This window comes from Sinohyriopsis cumingii, chromosome 2 (genome assembly GCF_028554795.1).
Source record: "Sinohyriopsis cumingii isolate HCF-2022 chromosome 2, ASM2855479v2, whole genome shotgun sequence".
Lineage (NCBI taxonomy): Eukaryota > Metazoa > Mollusca > Bivalvia > Unionida > Unionidae > Sinohyriopsis > Sinohyriopsis cumingii.
In genome coordinates this window covers 140544458-140557429 of record NC_142962.1, presented here as the reverse complement: position 1 = coordinate 140557429, position 12972 = coordinate 140544458, and the positions used below count along the sequence as shown (strand labels likewise).

General features: G+C 35.7%; 1 protein-coding gene across 2 annotated transcripts in view; it reads right to left on the bottom strand.

The window, feature by feature from the left end:
* LOC149805948 (uncharacterized) overlaps window positions 1-12972 on the bottom strand; it is a 40251-nt gene that overhangs the window by 20396 nt on the left and 6883 nt on the right. Inside the window, exon 1 of one of the 2 annotated variants that reach the window (XM_089950733.1) lies at window positions 10015-10234. The exons of the other annotated variant lie outside the window; for it this stretch is intronic. The gene's annotated coding sequence lies outside the window, so the exon portion shown is untranslated. Of the gene's footprint in view, window positions 1-10014; window positions 10235-12972 lie in introns of those variants that run through there. 2 annotated transcript variants of the gene reach the window in all.

Sequence of the window (12972 nt, the reverse complement as noted above, 5' to 3'; positions counted from 1 at the left end):
ACTGTCAAAGTTTCAGTGACCCCCCTAATAAAATTTACCCCCCCCCCTTACAAACTAACAATATTTTATACGGCTGGCTTTTATGCTAAATATAGAATTATGGAAATTAAAAGGTCTACAAATAAATTTTAATACATTTTTTGTTACTTGTTTAACAGATTTCAAATTGACTATAACACTTTGAATTCATGAAAAAATCGAGAGTTTATATTCTAGCTTCCTAGACTTCCTTGGCAAGAGCTCAACCGGTTTAGGATTAAATTGGTGGGCTGTCGACGGGCGAGCGAGTGTGTGCCATACCAACGCACCGACTAATTTCCTATTTTTTGATTTATTAAATTTATTGTAAAAAATAACATTGTTGACGTCAATTTATCTTGAACTCCCCCCTCCCCATGTCAACAATTATCAAGCTTCTTCAAACCCATCCACCCATTTTGTTGACATAATTAATGGACCACTATATATATATATATATATATATATATATATATATATATATATATATATATATATATATATATATCTGTCTGTCTGTGTGTGTGTGTGTGTGTATTATACACACGTCTTTGTTCAAGTATAGAATGATTAGTGAAGAACGGGAACAAATTTAGCCACCCACCCACCGGCACGGCGATTAGCTCGATAGAACGGGAAGTAAACCTGAACTACTGTATGACTTACACGATGTATAGGTTCACGCACGTAAACTTTATTGTCAATGTATACACAACTGATGGTTTTTGCATTGTATAATACTAACAGAGCGTTGCTTCAATTATGTAATGATCATGTAACTGCATTGATAGTGTTCTACGCAGCTTATCGAATGCAATAAATATATCGCAGTTCCACTTCAGGTCATCTTTCAATATTGCGCATGTGAGGATATATGCGCATAAACTAACTAGTTTTCTGACATGTATATAAAAAATCCGCAGTGTCGACAGACATTATATATGTTAGGGGAATAACTATAATAACAGAGTAAATACAATAGAAAGAATAAGATTAGTATGCATATCTCAAAACCTCAGTACATTCGAATAGGTTATTTAGTGCTAAGACAATTGGAGTAAATTGCCTCATCATTTCAACTTTTATTGGGTGGGGGACAAAACTTGATTGGGCTGAATAACAGATTAGAGAAATAGTAATAGCAGGCTGAATAACAGATTAGAGAAATAGTAATAGCAAGGACGTCATTTCAGTTTTTTTCGGTGGAGGGGAACCTGACGGGCTTGTTAATTTGCGTGTATAGGCTACAGCAATTTTACAGCACATGCAAATTCGGGGTGGGGGTGGGGGGAATTACGCCTGTCCCCCCCCCCCCAATGACGTCCCTGAACGAAAGACACATCATCATAGCAGATACTGGCTGCCTGGATGGTATGATTCTAACTGTATCCTTTCAGCCGCTAGTTCGGCCCGCTATACACTGAACAACCGCGGCTCGTGTAAATATTCGTAATTAATTGCGATAAAATGCTTTAAGTTTGACCACAAGACGATAAGATGCCGAAGATCTTAAGAAAGAATATATCTTGTAAATTTGGTACATCCAATGGATAGATTTGTATCGATTAGTCATGTTTGAGAATGAGATCCAATTTGCAAATTTGTATAAGGGTGTTTGGGCCCTGGAAACGAATAAGACAACCATGTAAACTAAGTTTGAAGTTCATTATTGGTTTCATATATATTTAGTCCCATAAAATAATGAACAAAGTATATGCATAAGCTTAACGTACCATTGTTTTGTGGTTGAAAAGAATATGTGTACAAAATGCACAACATAAATAAAAACATTTGATACCACATGTAAGGTTATTAGGTTCACAGGAGGAAGGTAAACAAGAGGGTTAGAGATTTTGTGCATTTTAATGGTAAATCACTCGGTTTCTTTGAGGCCCGAGTTTGATCCCCAGAATCATCATGCGACATCATAGCCAATGAAGAGTCAATATTAAATTCTAGTCACAACATTATGCAGTGCCTCTCAAAACCGTCAAAAATACTTAAAATATATAACACATGCATGGAAACTAAAACTCAAAGGAAATCATCATATTCCTAAGTTTTCTTGCTTATTCATTCACTAACACCTCATTTGGTACAGGATCGAACTCGTAATCCATGAGTCACGGGTTCGATACCCGCCCAGGCCAACTAGGGTCGGTTACCTTTGCCAGCACTTGAAAAAAAGAAACTGTGCTCCAATTTTCTCGGCATGATATAAGTAAATAAAGTGGTGAAAGTATGGAAGAAAACAAAAGAACAACCAAGTAAGCAACACAGATAGTAGTGTAATTCTGCCAACACACCTGTCCATTTTTCAAATTTTGAAGTCTCTTTCTCAAGCGGTACAAAGAAGAAACTGACATAGGGCTTGGACCTATATAATTAGTGTCCCAACGTTGTTGTTGTTGTTATTATTATTACTGTGTTGGTATTTTGTTTTCGTTTGTTTCTTGATTTTCTTCTGTTTGAAAAAGGTGACCGTAAAAAGTAACGACCAGAAGGAACCATGGAACTAATAAGAAAGGTCTTATTATCATGAACTTTGTACATTACATCATGGATTCACTTTCAAAACAGATGGTTCTGGCCTCAGCCAAACTCACTGTCCCTATTTCACCAACTTAAACATTTATTCCTTGACGTGCGACACGCTTGTTTAAAGTTTAAGTCAGACATAAATTTGCTCGATTTACACAAAATGTCGCAGTGCCCGATAAATTCTTTCAGTGAAATCCCGTTCTTATACGACAGTTGTAGCTAATCCCCACTCTGCTTACAAATGTATCATGCGTATTTTCTGACATGTATTCTGCATTCTGACACTGTGACAAAAATATTCACAAATTCTCCACCTTTGCCGAGATTATACGACACCCAAAGAAAAGCCATACTGACAGTCAAGCCTATAATGGAACAGTATAAAACATTTATTATACAGAGCTGTAGGGATCAATTTTTTAAAATACAAATAGCTCAAATGGTCACGTGACTCGTCATTCAATCTGATGGCAAAATTAATACGCTCAGTATAGATAAGAAATATAATTGCTGAAATATTATTTAGTGTTACAATTTTTAGATTCTCAAATGGATTGACATTATATTCAAACATTTTAATTTGACAGTATAATAAAATATACGTACACGTTTGTTTAGTTTATAAATTTTGTAACTTAATCAGTTTCCAGATATTTTGCCTTTCATTGAGGTAACAACGCGAAGTCGTCACTGTCTACTATATCAGCTTCGAACTGAGCGGAACATTTTAATTTGACTGGTTGAGGAGCCTAAATTGTCCAAAAAAAATGTCACAGGCCGATAACATTTAAAATCTTTCCTTCCCGATTGTATCCTTTGTGACATCATTCACAAAATGATGACGTCTGAATTAAATCATCAGACTCCTCTCTAAACTGTAGTGACTGCTTAGTAGCATCATATCTACACAGTGCGTAATGGGTAAACCATTAGGGAACTGCCATACTTTACCTAAAATTTATAGTGGTTTACAGTTATTTGCGGTATCACAACTACTCGAAGTGTGACACATTTGTCAGCGAAATGTTAAAGTTGATGTTGCTATCGGAGGTTAAGCCAACATCTATTCACAGAATAGACTGTGACGGTTAAACGGTTTGATATATTAGTTATACGTATCTGTTAATTTGTTTACAAAATGTCAAGGTTTGCAATAATAATCCATCGTCAGTGAATGATATACATGATTGCTTCTGAGTTCTTTCATCTGAAAATACTGCTAACGGTAAAGTAACAATAAAATTTATTATATCTGCAAATTAACTGTACATTATATTTCTTACAGGTGTGTTTTAGTACAAGAAGACGGTTTTAAATTATTCAGAACTACCGACGGTAAAAGAAACTGATATGTTTGTAACTGGAGAAAGTCAACAGTCATTGTATAGAAGATTGAAAGATATAACGTATACGAACAGAAATCTATTTGTACGAGACAAATAATGATGTTGATTTAGGAAATATGTGAAATATTCATTAGTTGGCTCAAAATTAGTATATCGATAAAAGTTTTAGTTCTACCTTGCGATTTCATTTTCTAACATATGAAAGAATGCCTATTCACGTTCCTAAAATAGTTTTGTTTTAATTTACAATACAAACATGTTCCGTGTGGTCCAATGTGCAAGCAAATAATGACATATGCAATGCCTTTTCAAAATACGGTAATTTCTTTTTGTTCAAGACGACAGGTATACGCTGATCTGTCCCTTGTTATCATAGAGGAAGTAATTGACGGGCACTTCTTTTCATGCCAAGGGATAAGAGTTCTAAAATTTCCTTGTCTGGCGTTTCAGTTCATCAAGGTTGGAATCATGACATGTTCAAGACTAATAGTGAGAGAATAGCCGGTCTCTGACACAAAAATAGGACAGAGTATACCTCTGAAATACTTGCATGTCCACCATCAGATGTAAATGACCAATTTGCTCCTCAGCTTACATTCAACTTTTGTTTTGTTCTACGCTAAATCTATGGCACTCAAATCTGTTATCCACCAAGGCAACATTCTAGATAGACCTGCATGTCTCTCTAGCCTCTTATCCACCAAAGCAATATTATAAGACCAATTTTTGTATTGTCTAAGAGATTTATTGTATGCATTACTGGGTTTGAAGATATCATTAAAAGTACATATCTCCGTTGCTATTAGGGTTTATGTCTCCAGGTTGGACATCACACCATGCCTTTTTCAGCCATACGAATTCAATTGAGCACAGCAGAATCTTTATACATTGTAATGAATTTTAAATTGTGCGAATACATAGATCGTACTATTTTAGTTACAAATAGGCACAAATATTTAACCAACCACAAGTAGAACAAACAATTTAATTTAACAAACACACTGATCAGATCTAAAAGAATCAAAAGCTATTTTGAAATAACCTCGATAAATGTACTGGAGAACACGTGCACATTCGCACATAGCAATGGTTATCTTGTCAAATCACAGTGGTCACTGATGTAATCGTTCATAACCGCAACCTTCCAGCTACGTGTTTCACGGGGAAGATGAAAATTGAAGGCCAGTGTTTCGGAATTAGCAAATTTTTGGTGAAGCTTTGGACCCCACCCCAAATATAATTGCTTGTTGTAGTGGAGCATTCTTGGTTAGAATTACTGTGTATACTCGCTTGTAAGTCGAGTTCAACTGGAAACCGCACAGACCCAGATCTGTTAAGAGTAATCAATATAACAAATAACACAGACCGTGATCTGCTGGCGCATTACAGCGAATGATCGAGTAGTAATGCCTGGGGGAAAAAATGACGTTACCGTATCCCTGCAGCACCCAAACGTTGATAAATGATTTGATAATAACGATGGCAAAAAAAATATTCAGAAATCTTAAGTAGCAATACAAATTTTTGATCTACATAACTGGTTTTAATACGTTTAGTAAAGAGCTAAATTTATTAATTAGTGTATACAAATGACCATCATTATTTATGTAGTGTCTTCGTCTATGTTCTAAATTAAATTATATTATGCAAATATAATTTTCGTACCATATATATTGATCTCACAACTCCTAGACAAGGACTGAAGTGTGGTATATATTACTAAATAATATTAAATATTAAAACTTACATATAATTTGTACAGCCTTGACAATATACGAATTGTTTGCTACATGTCCTCACACAGTGTATACATAAACTCGTCTGTTTACTAATAATGCTCGACCATTATTCGTCATAATATGCTACATGTATACATACATATGTGTGTATATTTATGTATGCATAGGTGCAGGTAAGTATATGTGTGTATATAAGTTTATATGTATATGTGCATGTTTGTATATGAGAATATATTTATGCACTGTATACGTGGACACAGTGGCGGGCGTGCGCATTTCGATATTTCATCTAGGACTCAGAACCATTAGAAATAAAACTGATGAACTTACATCTCAACTATACGAATCTTGATAGTATTTGTTTTGCTGAAACTCACCTCGATAATGCTTTACCGGAAAAAAGGGGGTGGGGGAGCGCCTTCGAACATTTCGCAAGCATAGAAACTTGTTTCTTCGGTTGTACGACAATTTTAGTCAATGAAAGCATAAACTGCGAAAGTTGGATTTAAAGGCTGTGAGATAATTTGGCTACAACTCTTAGCTCCAAATCAATTTTAATCTGCACGGTATACAGGCCACCAACATCAACAGTTCATTTTTGGGAGACTTTTTCATTGTGCACTGATGCTGAAAGCGAATTATCAACATCCAGTGTTATTACAGGTGATCTAAAGGCCGATCTTCGAAGACCAATCAATACTAAACTGCACGATCGTTTTAGTATAAAGTAATGTGACTGACATAATAAATAAACCAACTCATTTCTCCACGCACACAGAGACCATGTTTGATCCAATTACAGGCTACGATAAAATTAACCCTGGCAGACTGCCTGTTAAGGAACAAAACCACATTTGTCAGCATAAAACTAGATTGTTCCTAAATTAATTAATTCAATGGAAAAGTCAGGCTCTACTAAAAAGGTAATATTTAACTAATGAATATATTAATCGCTAATTACACATGGAAGATATCGAATAAATGTGCGAATTGTTTCATAATGTTATAAATCCGTTTTTTTTTTCTTTTCAAAAGAGCATTCCATTTCAGTTTTTGATTATAATCAGACCATGTGACAAAATACAGTTTAAATCCGATTTAAGACGAGAAATGGGAGACAGACTGAGGGGGAAAATGCATTAAAGACTAACAGCCCCTTCATTTAACAAGATATAAAAGGCAACAAAAAAAGGAAACTTAAAAAAAAAGAAAGAAAAAAGAAACAAGAAAATTATTTGTCGAAGCATTTGACATTCGTCTGTTCGAAAATAATAAGATTCATCTAAACTATTATTGGAAAAAAATGAAAACTATTACGAACAAATTTATTGGATTGTTAACATTTCGGGCCCTCCATTTTATTGATTAAGAACTAGTTCATTCAAACTTGAAAAAAAATGCAAACTTACTTATTATTTTTGCTCGATATCATGTACTGATGGTTATAAAAGACAGTTGACATTCTTGGAGACAAAATGCCGATACACACTGAATCTAATCCACTTAATGAAAGCTATATTACAGACATAATTACCAAAATACAAAACAATAAAGTTTCTGGCAGAGATGATATTAACAACTTCTTATTTAAGAAAACGAACTGTTCAATTTGCAAGCCACTAATAGTATTTTTTAATAAGTCATTAAATTTACGAAGATTTCCAAATCAGTGGAAAAGCCAAGGTGGTGCCAATATTCAAAACGATGGAAAACCTATTACGACAAATTAGAAACCTTACTCCTTCTCAGTAACATTAGCAAAAAAATATGTAATGAAAGATTGATCTTTATATATAAATATATGCATAATTATTTAAATGAAATGATTTTCTTTACAAATGGCAATATGGTTTATACCTGGTCAATCAGCCATAATATAGCTCAATGCATTTGACCAATTGTAAACATTCGTGCATTATCTTCTGTGACATATCTAAAGCCTTTGATGGAGTGTGTAAGAGTGGATTAATACAAATCGAAAAGCTATGGAATAAACAGACATCCATTGGCATGGATAGATGATTAATTAGCTAAAGGGCAATGTAACCTTCAAATTCTGCCCATTTTACGTATATATAAAAAAAATCATTATATGGCACGTTAATTTCGTTGTGAATTGAGTTGTGAATTACAGGTGGGATAAAAGGCCGTCTTCTCCTGAACACTCCACAGCCTGTATCCTGACAGAGATGATATTAACAACTTCTTTTTAAAAAAAACGAAATGTTCAGATTGCAAGCCACTATTACTAATTTTTAATAAGTCATTAAATTTACGATGATTTCCAAATCAGTAGAAAATTGCCAAGGTGGTGCCAATATTCAAAAAGATGATTTAACAAAAGAACGTTTGAGCCAAAATTTGAAACGGCTTGGCTAATTTTAATCCCAAGATATCTTAGTCCAGACCACCAGTCCACCATGGACGTTTGATGATTGCAGTGAACCCTCACGCACTTCCAATTTAAGACGAATAAATCCACTGATACATGTTGAGTACGATCGGAACATATCTCGGCCATTTCCGTCAGGTTGTAAACCCCCCCCCCCCCAACCCAAACCCCCCACTTGACCTAGAAATTTCGAACTGGAGTATCCTTTTTGTACTGCTCGGTCAGCCTCGGATACTTACCTTGGCGTTAAGCAAAATGGTTCATTGGCACGTTCACAAAAACAGTATCCAGCATGCATTTGCATACAACCAAATAAGATTACCAAAAGCTACGATCGGTAATTAAAAAGTTTTGAATATTTTGTTATAGCTTCATTTCGTTAAACATGTCAATAACTTTAATGCCGATCAATAGTGGGTTGATCAAAAATAGATTTGGGTTGAAATCGCCAGACAGCTACTACTCGAACATGAAAAGTGACTAGAAACGTTTGAATAAGACTGTCACAGGTGACGAAACATTGATTTACTTTTTTAACCAGACTCAAAAGAAAATATTAACATTTTGCTCGGAAAATAAAAAAAAACAGAGACCACAAATCGTTCGACATAGTCAAACTGTCAATATAGTTGTATACGCATTGTTTTTCGATGCAAAAGACTCGGTCGTCTAGATATCTGTGCCTCACGTTGCTAGTGTCACTGGAAATTTTTGTGCGTACGCAATATTGCCAAAAGTTGTGGAACACTAACTAACCACCTGTCCACGCATCGATACCCGATGTATCCATCTACTCCATGACAACGCAATCCGCAGTTGTCACACACTTTCCAAAAGTGCACATTTCGGCAATATTGTGCATGGTGCATTTATTTATTCAGATGTAGAAAGGGTTACAAGTCACTGAGGTTCCCGGAGAAAATTAAATAAGGTATGCATACAATATCAATAACAGTAGAATGTGATAGCAATTGTACATTGTTTTTTTTTGTGGTTATTTTTGTATTTTTTAATTTTGTTCGTTTATTGTTTGTTATTTTTTTCCTTCTTTTCTCACATGACATTCCTTTGATTAACTTATCGGGGATGGGGAAGGGCTCAAACGTTTTCCCTATCTCTCCCAAGATTGTTTTATTATTGTACAGTGTCTTTAAATTTGGGGACGGGTATACTTTATATGTAAATATACCTGAATTTTCAAACCATCGGCTTCAGTGATCAAAGGAATCATGATCATGATCATGAAATTACATTCATTTTCTCTGCGTGTACATCGCTTAGGGGATTATAAAAGCGTGATTATGTTTATAACCTAGATCAATAACATATTATGACGTGTGCATATCGAGTTTCGATGAATGCAATAAATAATCTCTCTCTCTCTCTCTCTGTCCTAATAAAACAAGGTATACCAGAAACATTATTTTGCAATATATTTTCAGTTTCTTTTTCCATCAAAATAAAGTGTTTTGAAATGACTGTTTAACAGCAGTAAAGTGGAGAAACCTCACTGGAAATGAAAACAATGTACAAATATGCAAGTAGTTGATACAACTGTGTACTTTTGACACTTAGAACACAACACATCTATCAACATATCTCTCGCTGCACTCTGATAGTGAGGGAGGTAACTCGGGTTCTGTCTTACGCTCGTGAACGAAAAGGACGACTCGAATTTTATGTTAAGCAATCGGTTTTAATAGAGTAATAAACAACCGATTCGATTGCCTTCGTTCATAAGGAAGCCACTGTTATAATATAACACCAGTGTAACGACATGATACTGGGATTCATTCACCAAAAGACACTCGCAAGGATAAGAAATCTGAAACAAAATATGTGCATATAAAACTGTGTATCCTTGATAAAGTTTTTAAGTTCACACAAAGGATGCAAGCTCTGAATGTAATCAACCATCCCCACCAGAAGCTGGAAACCATTGTCTCCTTCTAAAAATTAAACTCATAAATCGACTTACCAAAACTGATAAATATCCTAACCTGATGTCGAATTAATACGATTATCACTCTTCTGCTTCGTTTCGGGTGTAAACATCCATCTCATGTAGAAATGCAAGCTGCTTCGTAGGTGGCGCTCTCACTTCTGGCCACTACATTCGGAATGTCCATAGCCTTTCCGTTGCTATAGAAATAGGTCACAACTCGTACTCTGATAGAAGATACCACTGCCATAAGGCTTTTTTGACTGTTATGTCATCTAAACCTTAGTCTATCAACTCCGCTCACTAGTCACTAGCATGTTGAATGGATGATACCTTCCTTGCTTATTCACAGATTGATATCCAATCAAAAACCGAGGTATCAACAACCAGACTATAGTACATGTCACGTGGGTCATACATTCGCATTTGCTCAATTTAAATTAAATAAAAATTGTTCTTTTAAAATTTAACACTAATTTTCTTTAACCAAAGTCTATTCAGTCCTGATTATTGAATGCATTATACCTTAACTATCACCAAGAAACTTCCAGTCGAAAACTATATATCGCTAAAGAATTTTACAATGGTGGCCATGTCACTAATTCCTTCCCCCAGGACCATTTAGCATCCCGCTGTGCGGGAATAAACCCGTCGCACATGCCCTTCTGGGCGCACGCGACGTAAATCCAATCAATCAGTCAATCAATCAATGGTGTCCATGTACTAAACTTGGGTCAAAATAAGAGCGCGTCGAGTGGAATTGTCACAGTCGAGGGTAATACAAATTTGTTTATCAATATGCGTAGCTTTCATTGTGACATCACAGCGCGCGACTTCAATCCGGATTGTACAGGGATAACACCTTTAGGTTCCTTTCGTCCAAAAATGTCTACGTACTTTAACATCGATTTTACCGTATGCACCTCTCGGGGCGTCTAAATAATGACCTTCCAAAGGAATATGGATAAATATGAATCTAAATGAAGGGAATACTTGCCATTTTCATATGGTGAATGCAGAATGATTACTATAGCATCTGAATTTGTCCGACAAATCGTCACAATGTCATCCATGACGTCAAGTCATAATGCATTTGTTCTTAGGCATTCTAATATAGTCCATTTTTTTAGGTTTTACCTTCGTCATATCATTACAAATATTAACATGAACAATGATGTCTGCTGCATTTAATGACAAACTATTGATGCATTGTTTCATTGTTATACTCAGATTTCTGTGTTCTATGTTTCATGCGAATAGCATCGCAATCACATGTGAGGTGAATTTTAGCCACCGCAGACAACCTAATAGATTTCAGATACAAGACTCTTCGCACTATTGAGTCTGAACGCCTCTTGGTTTTTCAACCAAAACCCACCTCAAAAATAGTTTGGCTGAGTGATACCGCGTAAAATGGGGGATAATGCAGAAAACTGAGAACTCAGTAACCATCGTGCGATGTATCATGGTTTTTCTTCAAGTATGTTAGGCAAAATAGAACCATGCCAAATGTATTATGTCATTATAAATTTATCTTCACAATTTCATGATAATATTTATCTTTAATTAGTTGATAATTAGTGCAATTTTGATGGCTCTCGTGTGATTTTTTGCAAAACTGGCGGAATGTAGCTGGCTTAAATTGTGATGTCATATGTATATTGCCTGGACGTCTTTGTGCGAGTTATTTATTGATGAGCGAACAATGTTTTCGTGAAAATTCTTCATTAATGAGAAGAACGTTGATCGCAAAAGTTATTCTATGGTTGAGAACTCACACCACCCCGAAACGGGAGTGAAGAGAACAAAGATGGCGGAACGTGCATGCGATGCACCATGTTTGCTTTTCTGAGGTTAACTCTGGGCGTTTTCGCTGAAAAACATCTAAGAACACGAGGTTTAGACGAAAATTACAAAACAAGCTGCCCCGAAACGGCCACTGTCATCGCAAGACGTTATAAAGATTATTTTATAATGCAGCACGTACTCTATCATAGAAAACGTCTCTTTTTCTTGTTATAAGTGACTCGATTCTCGAAAGTAAAAGGTGTTCCAAATAGGTTGTAAACATTTAATTTTTTTGCGAAGCTAACAGTGTAGTACTTCGGATTTTTGTGTACATACAACAATCATACCTCACTTTGCTCAATACTGTTACTTTGAGTAATTGCTTTAATAGTATGTGTTTTGACTATTTTCGAAATGACAGAGCTTTGCTGGCCATTTTCCACACATTGATTTTATCTTAATATTATTTTGCACTTACTTTCACAATAATCTAATAATTGATAAGATCGGGAACCGTTCTGACGTCCGCTCCTGCCAAACGAAACAGGTACAGTACAATACAGAGCAGTCGCGACCGGCTTTGCTAGCCGTTAGCATTTAGTACCCCAATTGCTATTAAAACTAAATTTTTTCTTGAAATGCCAGAAGGAGGTCTTCCGAGAACTTGGACAGTTATTCCATTGGCTAACGAGATGATGTAATGTCACATTTCATGTATACATTGACAGTTTCATTTGTTGACTGAGACACGCGCCTTGAGTATCTGTTTGAGATGTTGATTTATATGATGTTATGTTTCAAATTTATTATTGCTTGAAAGCATACATAAGGTGTATCCAGACAAAATTTGATATAGGAATATATATCTTTTTAGCTTCGGTCTTACAAATTGTTATCAACCGCTCCGGTGGCCAAGTGGTTAGAGCGTCCGCCTAGGATGCGGGAGGTCGTGGGTTCGATCCTCGGCCGAGTCATGCAAAAGACGTACAAAAACGGTACTAAAAGCTGCCTCGCTTGGCGCTCAGCATTAAGAGGTTAGTGTTAGGACTGATCGGCCTGGTGTCAGAATCATGTGACTGGGTGGGATATCATGCTACATGATGCTCCAATGCTAGACTTCACTATAAACTGCCACATTGCAGACATCGTAGCGATATGATTGAACAATTGTTAAAGCTACGTTAAAAATCCGAATCACACACACAC